Here is a 16,788-nt window from a genome sequence, read left to right on the forward strand (position 1 = left end):
TTGTCCTTTAGCTGTAATAAATAAAGAAATAACGCGTAATATCCATTATTGTTATCAATCTTAGCAAGATAAGGAATACTTTAACGACGTTTTATTTACGAGATATTAGCAATCTTTATCAATAAATGTCACAACGATTTTTTTTCTGTTTACTTTGCATTGCTATTTTCTATCATTTCAAAATAAGAAAAAACTATTATCAATATATTTTTTGGCAATAACTAGACATTGGAGATGATTTAGAGGACCCAGAAGACAAAATTATGCAAATAGCGAGGAAATTTTTATCACTGGTGTCAAAAGCCATTCATATAATTCAAACATTGCCCAGCAATGCCTGTTAAAAGTACAAAGGTGTATAGAGGCATTTTTGAAAAATGACTACATTTTTTACAAATTTGTATATATATATATATATATATATATATATATATATATATATATATATATATATATATATATATATATATATATATATATACCATCAGAATATTAGAACTGAAAGTTCTCATGGTATGTACTTTTTTAACGTTCGTTGTGTTATTTCATCAATATATCAATGTATGGTGACTCATAAGATTGAAATTCAAAATAAATCATATGCATTATTTTGTTGGTCTGAAATAACTATGTGACAATCAGTTATGAAGGCAGTTGTGTGTCGTAACTACGGAAGGTTTGGTGCAGTGGGTAAGTAAAAACTCTTGGTAAAGTCTCGTGAGAAAGGATGTTGCAAGTGCAATAGCATAATTACCTTGTAGTAGGACATACAATGAAATTCAATACATTTTTCATGCATACTCAGTTTATCTTGGGTCCAGAACTGTGAAACATAAGGTTTTCTTTTCTAACTGTTTTCAGTTGTTACTGGCGTACATATATACGGCACGCCAAATTCACAAAAATAAGCTTATCGTTGTTTCACAGTCGATAACCTAGGTTTAACGGTTGTAAACCATTATCTTACGGACAGAAAGCTGTAGTTAACGAGGTTAATCCATATTTCATATCTGCAAACCATGGTTAACGCGATCATCTATGTTTCAGAGGTGTTAAACTATAATTAACACTGAAAACAGCCACTTGCGATTGCAAAATATGGTTTATCTGAAAAAAAAGTTTCAAGAGTGTGAAACTACGACTAACAACTCTTAACCATAGTTAACGAACGCAAATTATAGTTTACAGACCTGAATCTATATTTATCAGCAAAATATATCGTTAACGTTGTTTGCAGACAGATAAACTTAGATTATCATTCGTTAACTAGAGTTTACAACCGTTAGATGAAAACTAGTAAGCGTTAATTACAGTTAACGAATCGTTTACTATAGTTTATGGTTCGTAAACTATAGTTAACAATAAACTATTGTAAACGATAGTTTACAGTCGATAAACCTAGTTTATTATCTGTGACACTTTATATAACGCTGATTTTCTATATTTCACATTTGTGAACCATAGTTAACGCCATCATCTATGTTTCAGAAGTGTAAAACTATAAGTAATACTGAAAACAACCAATTGCGAAAACATAATTTATCTGATAAATATAGTTTCACGATTGTGAAACTATGATTAACAACTCTTGTAAATATTAGTTTAAAGATATGAATCTATATTGATCAGCATAATCTATATTTTTACAGAGAAAACTATAGTTAACGAATCGTTAACTATAGTTTGCGGTTCGTAAACTATAGTTATCAGTCGATAACCCTGATTTATCAAACGTAAAACTATGTTTAGCTCATTTTTAGACGGGGTCACGTACGAAAGCCGAGAAGGATCATTCGAGATTCGAGATTCGAAATACGAGATTCGAAATACGAGATTCGAGATTCGAAATTCGAGATTTGAACCCTAAGGTATTTCACCACCAGTAATAGTTTAAAATTAACCCGGGTTTATTCACCCCTTTTGTGTAAAAATGCGGTTATGGTAGAGAACTTCATAAGCGTAGCTAATTTTTCTGTAGGGGATCCTAGGCCAATTTTAAAAAATTTTACTACGTAAATTTAATAAGCTCCAATTTTCCCGAGGAGGGGGTCCAGATCCCCTGACCCCCTCCTTTCTAGATCCCCGCATGAAGATTAGTACATGTATCTAAATAATCTAAATATAAATAATCTGTCCTGTTTCACTAATAAATATAAGCATTACTTATCGTTTTTATGTATGCATACAGTGATACACTAGTACTATGATAATAAACAAATCATTGAGATATTATCACATCATACGGAATTATTGATAAATACAATTTTTTTTCCTTTTCCTCAATAAACAACTTATTATGAGTCTTACTTTTGGAATTGTTTTCAATATAGAAGGATACATACTCTCTACAATTAAAGGTAGGGATGGTAGGGTGCCAATTTGTTCACATTGCCGATTTCTTGTGCAGAGAACAGTAAAACCTTTTATTTGATTTTGCATGAATATTTCAAAATTAATTGTTGTACATATATTTTGTTATAATTCATTCATTGAGTTATCAACAAGAAAGAATAAAAGCATATGTTTCACAGCCAAGTTAAGTTTCTCTGTAGTTTCCTACCCCCCCCCCCCCCCCCACCGCACGAAAATTGACAATAATTACATATAAGTCATATAAATGTTTACTTTTTTTGTAAGTAAATCTCTAAAGATGTAAATAAGCACTGCAAACAAAGATGTGTGTATTTAATATACTACTACATTACACTTAGCCAGATAAAATGTAATCAGGATGAAGCTACAAGGGGTGAGTGGTGCAAATTTACCAATTTGTCGCCATACACACAGAACACCAAATAAAGAAACTGTGAGTGGTGTGTGGAATGCATAAAAGATGGCGGCAAATTATCTCAAATAATCAGAGCAAAAACCCACAAATAGGCTGTTATTCGTTACATATCCTGCAAAAACATTGATAAAAAATGTTATCGTCCCATAACATAGCCGATTAAGTTAATGTGTACATATGGTCAACGTACATGTAATTCTAATGTCCATGGAGGCGGACGTATCAGGCGGGGATCCAGAAAATTAAATTTCAAAAATGATCGGTTGAATTACATTAAATGCTTTGAAAATTGTTTTAAACTATCGCACGGGTCAAAATGCGTGATAGAAGCTATGTACAGTGTAATTGGAAACTTTCATTTTATATCAATATGTAGTATTACCTATTATAACAAATGAGAGTATAGCACAACTGCCACAAGCAATACATGTCCTTTACCGGCACCACCTCCCTCCCCATAAAAAATGAAACAATTGTCGTTTTATTTGCTAAAATGTGTGTGGTTCAAGATTTTTCTAAAGGACATACCCGATTAGAATTGAAAAAGAATCGTACGTTTAAAACTAATTTTGTCAAAATTTTTAGATTCATTTGGTTATATTTTGGTCCATTTGGGTAAATATATGCACCAGCGCAGCTCTAATTTATATATAATCAGGCCATAAATTCAAAATATTTTAAAAAATTAATAGCTTTAAATCCAGTAGATAAAAAAAAGAAAGCAAGTCGAACTCGATGAGTGCTAATACCTGTGTTGAATGAATGGTACAGTAGGATATGCGCAAAAAAGTCCCGTCCACTCTTTCCTACCCTATAATTATTGGAATATTAAATCCGATTATAAGAGTCAAATTAAAAATCAAGTACGGATATGTACCTGTTTATCAAAAGTAAAACTACTCATTATTTATCTACAGTGCATCGTTATGGAGCTACACAGAAAGTTTTATATTAATTTGCCGAGCCAAATAAAAAAAACCTGGAAAACGAAGAGAAAACAAAGTGGGGACAGAATAACTGACAAATTAATTAGGACTATATAGCCCCCCCCCCCCCCCCTCTTGAAATGTATATACTGAAAACAGATTATTGGCGTACAACATCCGCACACAATTTAAAGAAAATTTCATGTTTTTTTTATTATTTTCGCTAGTTAATGTAAGACATCACAAATACCCCAAACCCCCTTCACGGAAAAGGAAATGCTAGGTGATGAGAGAGAGAGAGAGAGAGAGAGAGAGAGAGAGAGAGAGAGAGAGAGAGAGAGAGAGAGAGAGAGTCGATGTAAATCACAGGTGCGCTAACACCGTTAAAATTAAAGCTTGCTAGTTGGTCTGCCCTACCCTAGCTACATTCTCTCTTTTCTTGTTTTAGAGGCTTAATTATTGTCTATATATGCTTGTAACAAAAATAAATCAATTTCAAATTCTAAATCAAAACTGAATTTGACACTACAAAACTCTCTCTGTGTCTGTCTGTCTGTCTGTCTGTCTGTCTCTCTCTCTCTCTCTCTCTCTCTCTCTCTCTCTCTCTCATATCGACAATGGCATTGCCATACCCTACAATACACTATTCTTATCTGGATTTTTGTCTTTGAGGTTGTAAATCATTATATCTTCTATGGTTTAAAACTTTATCATAACCTATATTTTGACATGTCGATTATTTCATTGAGTTTCTTTTCATAGCTAAAACATTTAGATTAAACAGATCTTTCTTCGCGAGCCGATTTTTACACCGTTGGGGCGAATACACTTCGGGTTAAAATTGTTCGGGGGGAAATACATACAGGGCAAACAAAACCACTTAGATTCGCAAAGCCAACAGTGTTATTTCTAATTTAATTGTTTATACTGTGTGGGGTTAATTCATCAATGTTAATTTAACCATTTTATAACCACTATATAAGAGCTATTAAGACATGTATTTGTAGGAAAGAGCATGTACGAATGATCTTTATTTAGAACAGTTTGATGTTGCTAGGATACAGGTTTCAGATCCATGATTTGATTGGTTAATTTAGATATTGAATCTCGAATTTCGAATCTCGAATCTCGTATTTCGAATCTCGAATCTCGAATGATCCTTCTCGGCTTTCGTAGTCACGTGACCCAACTTCAGCCGAAGTCTCAAACCGGAAGGCACGCGTTGAACACATGAATTGAGTCTACGCGTAAGAAAATAGTGCAGAAAGTTTTCATGCATTTCAGTAAATATGTATCATAAAAACACGCATTAAATCTTTTTAAGTCCTCTGTGTATAAACAAAATTCTTTAGAAAATAAACAAATACATGTAGTTTTATTGATCAAAATATCCTTGCTCGGGTTCAAATGTGGAATGAGTTACTTAACTGAATGCACAGCACCGTTGACGATTCAGTTGGTGCACGAGCTCATTATAATCAATAGAAGAGGTTGATGGTGGAATCGAAATTAAAGTTCCCAAACACAATGTGCCATTTTTGAAAAGTTGTGAATTTTATTTTGACAATCTTTCACCTGAATACTACCAAACTTCATGCGCAAACCGAAGTTAAATTCGGGACGTGTTATACACAGATGTTTTACAAATTAAATAGGTGTTTCATTGGCTTCCAGTCTACTTGCAGTATGACTGCTGTTCGTCTCTAAAGGAATTTTGTACAGAGAAAATAAAAACAAGTCTGAATTTGCCTTCTCGTTCGTTGGCTCTTTATTTGATTAAACTGAATTTAAATTTTAAACAATGCATTGTAAGCAAAATCTATAATAGATTATACATTTTGGAAGACTTATACATCATATAATATACTTATCGATTGAAGAACCAAGTTAAATGTTAATGTTCATGTTTTCCGGCTTAGTTGGAATCAGGCTTGGGGTGAATTACATTGTAAAATAATGCATTACATTACCATTACTTCATGAATTAGGGCATTAAATTACCATTACCATTACTTAATTTTCTTAAAGTAATACATTACATTACCATTACATGAGTAAAGTAATGCATTACCATTACTTTGTGAAAAGTCAATAAGTTTAAAAATGTAATTTTAAAACTAGATAAAGAGTTTTTGTAAATAATTCATAAATAAAACAGGCTTAAAACATTTACAGGTTCATGTTCATGTTCACTATCAGGTTCAAATTTAATGACTTATACAAGATTGCTGTTGCACTTGTAGTTCTTAAAGTAAGGTTGGTCCCGTAACATTTACACGCTAATGGCGGAGTTGACAATCTCTGTTATTTATGTCTCTGATTTTCGGAGTATGATTTTAATGAAAGGAACGGTTGTATCGTAATTCGTGTAGGTGCTGCACGAGTTTACACAAAAAAGTAGTAAGTGGCGAACGGATTTATTTTTACCTATTAATTTTGCATGAATCGCAAATGAAGAAAATCGTGTCAGATAAGTCGGTCTTAAAAATAAAAATGGCGACCGTGACAAATCTTTTTTTTTTTTGTTTATTAATTCAGCAGTTTTCGGGGTTTTCATAAAACTTTTATTACAGATACCGTCCGACTTGTGGATTTTTCCTTGAATCAAAAAATTGAATAAATCTATTGATTAAAATTATCTACTTTGATATAGTTGTTTGATTTTCACGGTTAGTTGTAATTTTTAAAATTTTTCCTTGGGGTCTTATTTTACATGATATACCGTTGTGTCAATTTTCTACAATTATGAACGCCGGGATTGGGTAAAATTTAGACAAAGTATCAGACAATTGCAAAAAAAGCCGAATTAACATAGATTGTAACAACTAATTCAAACTCATAAATTTTGGAAGCATATTCGAGGAAATCCAGGACAATTACAGATTCAAACTTTCAAGACCCCGTCTTTCAGTACTCTCAGTACTTTGATTTGTGAATGTGGCTCAGCCATTTCAATTTCATTTAAATCAACAGGTTTTGTCTGGCTTTTAAACTAAGACTACGCAATAGGTGCATATTGCACTTTAACATAGCGTCAATTTTAACTTGTTTTGACGCAAGAAATAGATTGCTACGTTCTGTCGAAAGTACAAGGTCTCGTTAAAATGGTTCTAAGAGTTTGGAAGATAAGGATTATCAATGAGAAATTTTAATTGCAAATGAAATACAAAAAAAATTTACACATTTTGCAAGATACAAATCCTAACAATATGGCTATTTAAAATTTCAACTTGCTATTACGATAGTATTGACATGGTCTGCGACAACTGACTTTTGCGGTTAAAGTTTTATTATCAAAATTGTAAACATTTTCGGATATTTATTCGCAGTTTTAGTTTCAAAACATCTTGACTTTCAGAGAGCCATTGAATCGTAAAATATTATTTCAATCATTCAAAAGTTTAAAGCGATTTTATTTTATCGATTCATAAATATTTTTGTTTGTTTTGTAACATTTTAACACTGCGCCGGATAGCTACATGTATGCCAGTGCCAAGGTGGCATTGTTGCACCCGTCTAAGCTGCATATATAAAAAAAAATTCAAATATGCAACATGATAGATCATTGCTTAAAGAGTTTACAAACACCTTTGTTATCATTGTAACTCACCTGTCGGGTGAGATATTTACCTTTTAAAAATAAATTCCTACAGGAGAATAATTTTTCACAAAAGAAAAACAATATTCCCACAGGAAATTTAAAATTTCCTATTAGAATACAAGAACTTCCTACAGAAATTTCAATTCCGACAGGATTTTATAAAATCCAATAGGAGATATTAGTTTCCTATAGGAAAACTGCCTGTCTGAATCAAATTTCCACAGGAAATACCATTCTCCTGCAGGAATTTTATTCCTCTAGGATTTTTAGAAAATCCCATAGGATTGTCAATATTACCTGTATGAGAATCATTTCTCCTATGGGAATTATCATTTTCCTATATGGGATATTAATTTTTAAAGGTAAATATCTCACCTGTCAGGTGAAACACGCTAAAAACAAAAGTGGTTATATACTTTCCAGACAATGGTCTATGATATTGTATGGATGAATTTTTCTGAAACTGCTTCTTAAGCTGGTGCAAAAATGCCACCTTGGCACTGGCATAATTATCCGGCACAGTGTTTTTATATTTGTAGGATGCGGGGTTTGTTTATTTATACACCATGTTTTTAAAACAGCCTTACAGTTACAACAGTTTTGTGTTAACATTGATATTTTCATTCGTTTAAGAAAGATGTTTAACAATACTTTTTGAAGATAATTAACCATTTCTGATTACTAGTATTTAGAGACTCCAGAACTCGCAAGTTTCCGGGGATATTGTATGACAAACGTCAATAGATTTAATTTCAAATCTAACCTCATCAATGTTATGTTAGTTAAGAGTACAGTTTTTTCTCAGGGCTTTTTGAAAATAACTGCAGCATTTACACTGATTTTGAATCCTCTAGTTCTCAAGGTTAGTATTACTCATCGCTTCCTTCTGCCGATACACCCTGTAAAAAGTACACTGACCAACATAGTATTAACCAATCAGGTTTTGGATCGAAATCTAGTCTATAATATTAAAAATACTCATGTATATTAAATCGTATTCCATTAAAACAATACTGTTATACACAGATAAATAAATTGACTTGATTTCCTCCGCACTTTTTGTAAATTTTAGATCGAACTTGAATGCATCCGTTTTGTTTGGGTGTAAACGTTGTCGGCATTTCGGAAATAGTACCCTTTTTAAGTACCAGGTATTTAATAAATTAGAGTTAACTACATACACTAGTGTTTCAACGATCTACCTATTAGATAAAGGAATTGGCCTGTTATGTCTCTTCCATATTTGAAAGTTTCTTTTATATTTTTATTTCTTTTATTCTGTGATTATAATTTGGCGCAGCGAGTAAGTGAAAACATAAAACGGGTTTAAATAATATACTTTTTATTATGTATGTTTTAAAATTATATAATTTAGATGTTGCTGGAACATTGAATAATAATTTTTAAAATTTATCGAATGTACACGTACACATTTTGTATATTCAGCAGCATACACATTTCTATTTTCAAAGAATTTGAACATTATACAAAACAAAGGAAAGTGTGATTGTAAAATTAATATAATACTTCTCACATCTTTTCGACTATATACAGTTTCATTCATGTATAATGCCACATCTGACATATACAGTATACTCTACGATGAATTTTATTCATACAGAATCAATTTGACATTGATTCTGTATGAATGATGTATCGTTCGAGACTCGTGTGCCCCCTCAGGAACCATTATCTATGATGGTCATATATTTAAATTATGGTCCTCTGCCATTCCCAACTCGTATCAGCCAGAGATGAAAGTGTTCTTTTTCAAGTTGAGGATTTGCACGGGATTTTTTAATTTAATGACGACGACTAAATCAAAGGCCTGGATCAAAACAAACAGTGCTCAGTACAAATATAAACAACATCAATTGGCTTAAGCGGCCGATAATCTGGCCCGATTGATTTATTGTGACTTCCCTCTATAAGAGGATTCGGTAAATCTTGATTTTGATGTAAGGTTGATTTTACTCGAGAGAGGCTTTATATGACAACAGAATCTATTAGATTACTGATGCTTCTGGGTTTGTTTAAAAAACGAAAACAACCATGTAATATGAGAGAGAAAATGGCATTGATTGTCGTGTTTTAGCATTGTTTGTTTAAAAACACATGAGCTACGACCATTAGAATTATAGTTCATCAAAGAAAAAAATTTATAATTTTCTGTAAGAAATTTCATGTTTGTTATTGGAGAATTGTATTTTTTTTAAATTTGCTTCCAGTACGTTTTACACATTGTTTAATCTGATCATTTTGATTTCTAATAAGCATGATGTTCTTCAATTTTTGATACATATTATTGGCCTTATTGTCATGGTAACCGATGTTGAATCGAGATGGTAAAATATATACATGGATATGCTATGATTAATTAGAAAATAAAGTTTGATTAAACGCAGCGACATCAGCTATATCAATGATTCTATATACATATACATGTGCATGTAGTTAAAATGTGCAACGCCAAAACACAACTTCAAAGAAAAAAATTGAAAGCAAATGAATAGTTAAGATCAACAATTTCCTTTGAAGATAAAAAATTGATTATCAAAGTACTGAAGAACTGACGGGAGTTGATTTTGTCGATGTTTATTTATTTTAAAATCAATGATATGTTATTTTGCATGACAAGTACATGTGGTTTCTAATTTGTATTTGAATTACGCACATTTTTATAATATGAATCTTTGGACATTTTCGACAAGAATGTCGAGAAACCCCATATGAATCATATTTAAAGATAAAAATAATTCAATCAAACAATGTATCAGTAATAGAAATATTTCTCGATTGTATGGATCCAAGCAATATTAAACTCTAGTCTCGTTCAACCAAACGCTCGGCTGACACCGTAAATCTCCGACAAGCAAGAGAGACTTTCTGCTTGTCGGAGATTTACGGAGACAGCCGAGCGTCGAGTTGAACGAGACTATATTGAACTCTGGCGTAGGAATACAAACGACTACAAAAATATCTAAATTGTACTACCATTTAAAATCTGACTATTTGTAAGGTATTTATAAATAAGTTTCCTTGAAAAACAATGCTTGAGCATACATTACATCGAATTTATCAATTATTTTCAAGAACTAAGTCTTGTCAGTAGCGATGATTTGTGCTGAGGTCCAAACACTGTTTCACTTTCGGTTTGTCCGAGTAACTGCATAGGAGAGTTGATTAAAATCAACTCTCAAAAAATGAATTTTCTGGGTATACCCGACATTGTTCTATCCAAGACTTCGAATCTAAGTTTAAATGCCGGTTTCTATATCATCGAAATTTATATCTCGTCGTTCTGTCGGCGGAATATAATAAATAAAAGTATGCATTAATGTATATTATGTAAATTGAAATATATATCAGATGGACAAGACAATGGCTCATATACATGTATACAGAAACAAAAAGGGGAAATCAAATTGAGTTTTGACCAAACTCAATTTCAAAAAACAAATAATTATATGTAAATCACACATTCAAACAAACATCACTATACGAAATACTATACGTGTACAGACAATTGACCGACATTTTTGACCAAATATATTTGACCCCTCCTTAATTACAAGTTCAAGTAATGTTTTCCACTTTTTACGAGATCAGTAAACATACGTTGCTGATAAGGCTGCCCCCTCTTGAGCGGGGCCCTCGGCTGAGAGAGCTGGATGAGATCGGAGGCTTCCGTAACCGTGGATCTGCCATGCCGTTATCTCGCGGAACATCTCCTCCACGACACGAAATGATCCTCACATTTCAAAATATGACCTCTGTTTTCTCTGATTAAAAATTGTACACACAACGACTTCCTTCCGGAGGAGTGAGATTCAAGTAGATATGGGACTCACTTTCAAATTAGCAAAGAGGCTTAAAGGAGGGAATTTGCGTGTGTTTAAAAAATTTACGTGGTATCGAACTTGCTTGAATACGTGTAAACTAGAAGCATTACAAGTACAATACATAAGGGTTTGATGTTGAGTTGCAAAATAGCCTGCATTAAATGTGGGATATTTAAACAGTGTAAACAATTCCTTGCCCCCTTTATATCCTCGGAAACCCCAGCTATTGTTTACCTTTCAGTAAGGCCCATCGTGTTGAATGATATTTACATATAATTCGCTTTGTACTAATTTCATGCTCTTAGCTGGCTATTTGATCATTTACTTATGAAATCTAGACCTAAACCAAGTCAATTTTACAAATCCAAACAAAAGCATGGCAGGCAAGAATCTTTACTGTGAAATATTGACATAGCTTAAATTTGTTTAGAGAACCATCGATCGAGGGAGAGAAAAATGAGGAGTGAGAGAGAGAGAGAAGGAGAAGTGAAATAGCCAGGAGAAAAATCGTGGATATATTGGCTTGACGCTAATGACATTATATTATAACGATAATGGAAAGCACTCTTGCTTGGACACGGAAAAAGGATTCCAAAGACAGAAGGGAAAGCGAATCCAGTTGACAGGTAGGTGAGAAAATCACAATTTTAGTTTCAGGGGTTTCACTTGGTTTAATGCTAAAATGCTGAACCGATGTTCCTAAAAGTTATAGAATGAAGACGAATGCTGATGTACTCTCTCATCATTAGTTGCAACAGTAAATTTCAAGCTTTGGTTAAAAATATTGTTTAAAAATTGAAAAAAAAGATATTGACAATGTGTTAACATTCGTCATCATTGCAACGCAACGACTAATAATCATATTCATATTCATGCAGAAGATGTCACGATAATTTCAAATTATCTTAAATTTATATTTGATGAAAAGAAAGCTGCAAAATGTGTCTGTAATAAACTGCAAGAAGCTTTCATTTGATATGACAGGTGGCCAAAATAAACCAACATTTTTCGCCAAGCGGCAAGTTATTAACAAATGAAGTCAGACCACATGTGTAATATTTTTTATTTCACTAGAGACGCTTTTTGAAGAATTCTGTATACTGCACTGGAATATATTTTGCAAATATTTTTCAACATTCAAGGGTACAGAATTATATTTGTGTATATAAATCATTGGCATATTTTTGCAAGTAAAAGAACTGTATATTGAATTGTACTTTGATCAAATAAAATATTTGTTCGGCCTTGACAAATATCAAATTATCTTAAATTTATATTTGATGAAAAGAAAGCTGCAAAATGTGTCTGTAATAAACTGCAAGAAGCTTTCATTTGATATGTCAGGTGGCCAAAATAAACCAACATTTTTCGCCAAGCGGCAAGTTATTAACAAATGAAGTCAGACCACATGTGTAATATTTTTTATTTCACTAGAGACGCTTTTTGAAGAATTCTGTATACTGCACTTGAATATATTTTGCAAATATTTTTCAACATTCAAGGGTACAAAATTATATTTGTGTATATAAATCATTGGCATATTTTTGCAAGTAAAAGAACTGTACATTGAATTGTACTTTGATCAAATAAAATATTTGTTCGGCCTTGACAAATATTGATGAATGGCGTCTTTATGCTAGATGTTTGATTCCTGATATTCTTTTTCAATCTCTTTCCGTCGACTTGATGCTTAGATGGAACTAATTTTGAAGGCCTTTGAGGGTTTTTCGTATAATTACCTAATATAAACGCATTATTCTTGAGGGAAGGCAGGTATGTTGAAGACGTTTAGATCATTATGCCTGTCTTGTTTCGCCAGTAAACAGATGTGATTGTCCATCATCACACACGGGGAATGACGTACATAGAACTCTGTACTGGTTGATAAATAGTTTGCAACCGTATGCCTTATTATAAAATAAAAATTCCATTTGTTAAAAAATGTTACCTAGCGATATTGTTCAAGCAAATGTAGTCATTATGTTAAAGACGAAAAACATCATACTGCAGTGTTTCAAGCAGTTTTTCGATGAATATGAAATATCTGTGTATTTTACTAAACTTCTTGATTTGAGATATGTAAATTAAAAGGAAACCATTTGTCGTAACGATTCAAGATTTTTCTGTGGTAGACTCTTCCGGCTGAATTCAGTCAACTGCAGATTTTTAGCTATCGGGATATGAACAAGGTTATGGTTAACCTCGAACCGTAAGCCTTAAATAAAGAGACAAAAGAACACTCAACCGATCCCTTAAAAGTTCAGGAAATTCATATTTTTTAAGAATTTCATAAGATATAATTCCCCTAACCTTATTTTTAATAAAATGACAGATGATATTTTTTGTACCGAGGAATGCAGTCAGACATCACTAAAAGATACATGATAGTGTTTGTTTGGGTTTTTTTTATATTTATCATATAATTGTGAATAAATTGTGCGCATACTGCCATGCTATTGAAATTAGAACCATTTTAACAAGAACTTGGACTTTGGGTAGTTGTCTTAAACGGCAATGTGACGTAGGCCTGTCTATTTCATTGTAAGCCATTCAGCTATGGCTCTTTGATATCAACAAAATTTGTCTGGCTTTTCAGCAAAGACTACACAATCTGTGTGTATTTCACTTGAAACTAGGGTCATTTTAAACTTGTTTTGACGCAAGAAAAAGATAGTTACATCCTACACAATCTGTGTGTATTTCACTTGAAACTAGGGTCATTTTAAACTTGTTTTGACGCAAGAAAAAGATAGTTACATCCTACTGTCCAAGGTCTTGTTAAAATAGTTCTACATAACAGACTGTTTCTGTGTGTAGTGAGATGCTTCAACTGATGTTGTTTTTTATTTCTTTTTTATTTCTTTTTTTTTTATTTTAATATTTTTTGGACCTGTGTGTATATTCTCTTCCGAAACAAGAAGAAAATGAAATATATAATCAATTAAGTGTTCTGTTTATTATAGAGAGGGTAGAACATGCTTATTATATAATTTCATCGATATGCAGGAAACCCTCCAGCTGTGTTAAGATCGCATCTTTTCTACAGAAAAAAATTAATTGAATGTAAACACTACAATCCATTTAGCCAAAAGGGTTTTTGTCAATTTATCAGTTTATTTGCGGTTTTTTGATTGGTAATTCCTGCAGCAAAAGTCCTATAGTTTTCAATAGTGTCTATATAACAGTATTTAGCATTTCGGTATTCCGCTATGAGTGTGAACAAACCCCATTGGTGACGAATTATTGGTAATTATCATCAAGTGGAGATAAGCAGGAGACTTGATAATCGAGCACCTGTCATTAGCTCGCGGAGTAGGCCTTTAATCCAATCACTGGGCTCTCCATTGCCTCAGACAGGCTCAGCCCTGACATCTGTCTGCTTCAAGTCTCCCACCTAGTGGATTCAGAGCTTACATTCGTCAAGCGCATTATACCCATTAAATAACTCTTCTTAGAAAATAACATTTTTGTCTCCAAATGTATGTGATGTATTTAGTTCGATAAATTACAACATACAATGCGATTAGAGTGAAAAGATTTCCTTTTGACAAGCATTCAAAAGTACTTGTTTTAATTATATTTTCTGCATTTAACTGAATGGGTTTTTTTAATCTTGAACATTTCAGCATTGAAAATTCGTCGACCCACCCCCCTCCCCCAAAGCATCGCCGACATCCATTTCATTTATCAAGTTTAATATAGATGATTACCCGTATTAGTAAGAACTTAACAAACGTTGATTTCCCAAATGTTACACATAACACGCAATTAAGTCAAATTAAATGATTAATGATGTAAAATCTGCTGAAAGCTACTTTTTTATGAATCAATATTGCTGCAAAAATCGAAAATTGTTTCAGTATAGTTTCTTGTCTAAAAAAAATATACGTAAGGTTTTTATCCCTTGAAATTCTCTCAAGATCTTCACATAGCAACAAGAGACCACAACGATAAAACTATTTCAACAAGACCTTGGACATTCGGTATGACGTAACTATCTATTTGTAGGTTTAAAATGATGCTTATTTTGGGTGGAATATGCACATGATTAAGTAGTCTTGGCTCAAGAGTCAGACAAACCTTTTTTTTATTTCAAAAAGCCTTGGCTAAGTGGCCTGCAATGAAATAGTTATTTTGCTGTTTGACACAACTACTCAAAGTCCAAGCTGTTGTCAAAATGGTTCTAATATTCTCTGTCTGGGAGAAGGAGAATGAGAGATATCTAGCTCTATGGAAAAGAAAGTGTCTGCAAAAAAAAGGAGTGAAATGACGTCAAAGAAATTAACATGTAGTTTGGTATGTAGCAATGTAGTCAAGGAAACAAATCTATAATTAATGTGGTGAAATTGATAAAAATTTTGTAGCTTTATTAACAAGCATTCGCTCAAAAATAAAATATTATAGGAAGACAAAAGGCAATGAACTCAAAGCAGACTTTCAAAACACCAGTTCATTTATTAATAGTTACGCAATTGTAAAATATGTACTATTTTTTAACATTATAAATCATTCGGGAGTGAAAACTGAACTTTGCCCAAAAAATAAAAAATCTTTCTGCTTTTTCTTATTTCATTCTAGTAAACAACTACAACGGCTTAATTAGTTATAACGATGTAATGCAGTTTACTCCTAAATTATTTTTTCTATCTTTTGTCATTTTAATAAAATATTCTATTCTTTGGACAACAAAAGGCAGAAAAACTGGTGTGTAATAATGAGACAATAAACATGCAATGTGTGTTGATAAATATTGTATGTTTAAAGGAGCAAGAGCTGCATGTTGCATTTGTCTTGGAAACTCATAGATTTACAAACAAACAAACGAAAGGACCTCAACAGGCGTTGACGTTTGAAGGTAACTGCGAGGAATAGACATTATTACCGTTGATAGCTACTATTAGTGCTGTATTACTTGGCTTTGAATATCCTCGGCTTATCATCTTTTCTCCATTCCCCATCATGATGACCAAAGATTAGAGTTCCCTTTGAAAATAGCCGGTCTGAATGTACCAATATTGTTCAAATGGGTTTACTTATTGCAAATCCTTGAATAGTTGATCCCTGGTACATTTTGTATCAAAAGAGAAAGTTCTTTGAAAAGGAGTTATATGATGCAAAAGGGCTTCACTTTGTTACTGATGACATCTCATCGTAAAAGGAGAATCATTACTGATACTTTCATTTACTTTAGAATAAAGGCATTAAATTTCAGATATATGCAATGTAATAACAATATGCATCTGAATGTAATAATCTACGAAGGTAAATCAGCAAAACCGTTACTTCTGAAAGTTTCTTTTTTTTAACTTTGAAATGTTAAATTGTCATCAGCAACATAATTGGTGGTATTTTCTAGTTCTGCATTTAAGACATACAAGTATTTTAATGCTTATGCACCAAAATACCCTCTGAAGATTACACTTTAAATTGATTATTACTTTTTTCAACACTGGACCACAAGTCGCAGACAGATTTGGAAACCACTGAATAGACGACACATAGCAATTATGTGCTTTCTCAATGGAAGCGCCAAGGGAGAAAGAGTATTGATCCATCCTGGTCTCAACTTTACATACTATTTCTAACTTCCAGTCTCAATGGTCATTTAAGGGTGTTCGGAGAGAGAGAGAG

General features: G+C 32.5%; 1 protein-coding gene across 1 annotated transcript in view; it reads left to right on the forward strand.

The window, feature by feature from the left end:
* Positions 1-11,446: 11,446 nt before the first annotated feature.
* Positions 11,447-16,788, forward strand: part of LOC128166844 (cGMP-dependent protein kinase 1-like) — a 41,963-nt gene continuing 36,621 nt past the window's right edge. The window contains exon 1 of the mRNA XM_052832266.1: positions 11,447-11,783. The gene's annotated coding sequence lies outside the window, so the exon portion shown is untranslated. The remainder of the gene's footprint in view (positions 11,784-16,788) is intronic.

Source organism: Crassostrea angulata, chromosome 10 (genome assembly GCF_025612915.1).
Source record: "Crassostrea angulata isolate pt1a10 chromosome 10, ASM2561291v2, whole genome shotgun sequence".
Classification (NCBI taxonomy): domain Eukaryota; kingdom Metazoa; phylum Mollusca; class Bivalvia; order Ostreida; family Ostreidae; genus Magallana; species Magallana angulata.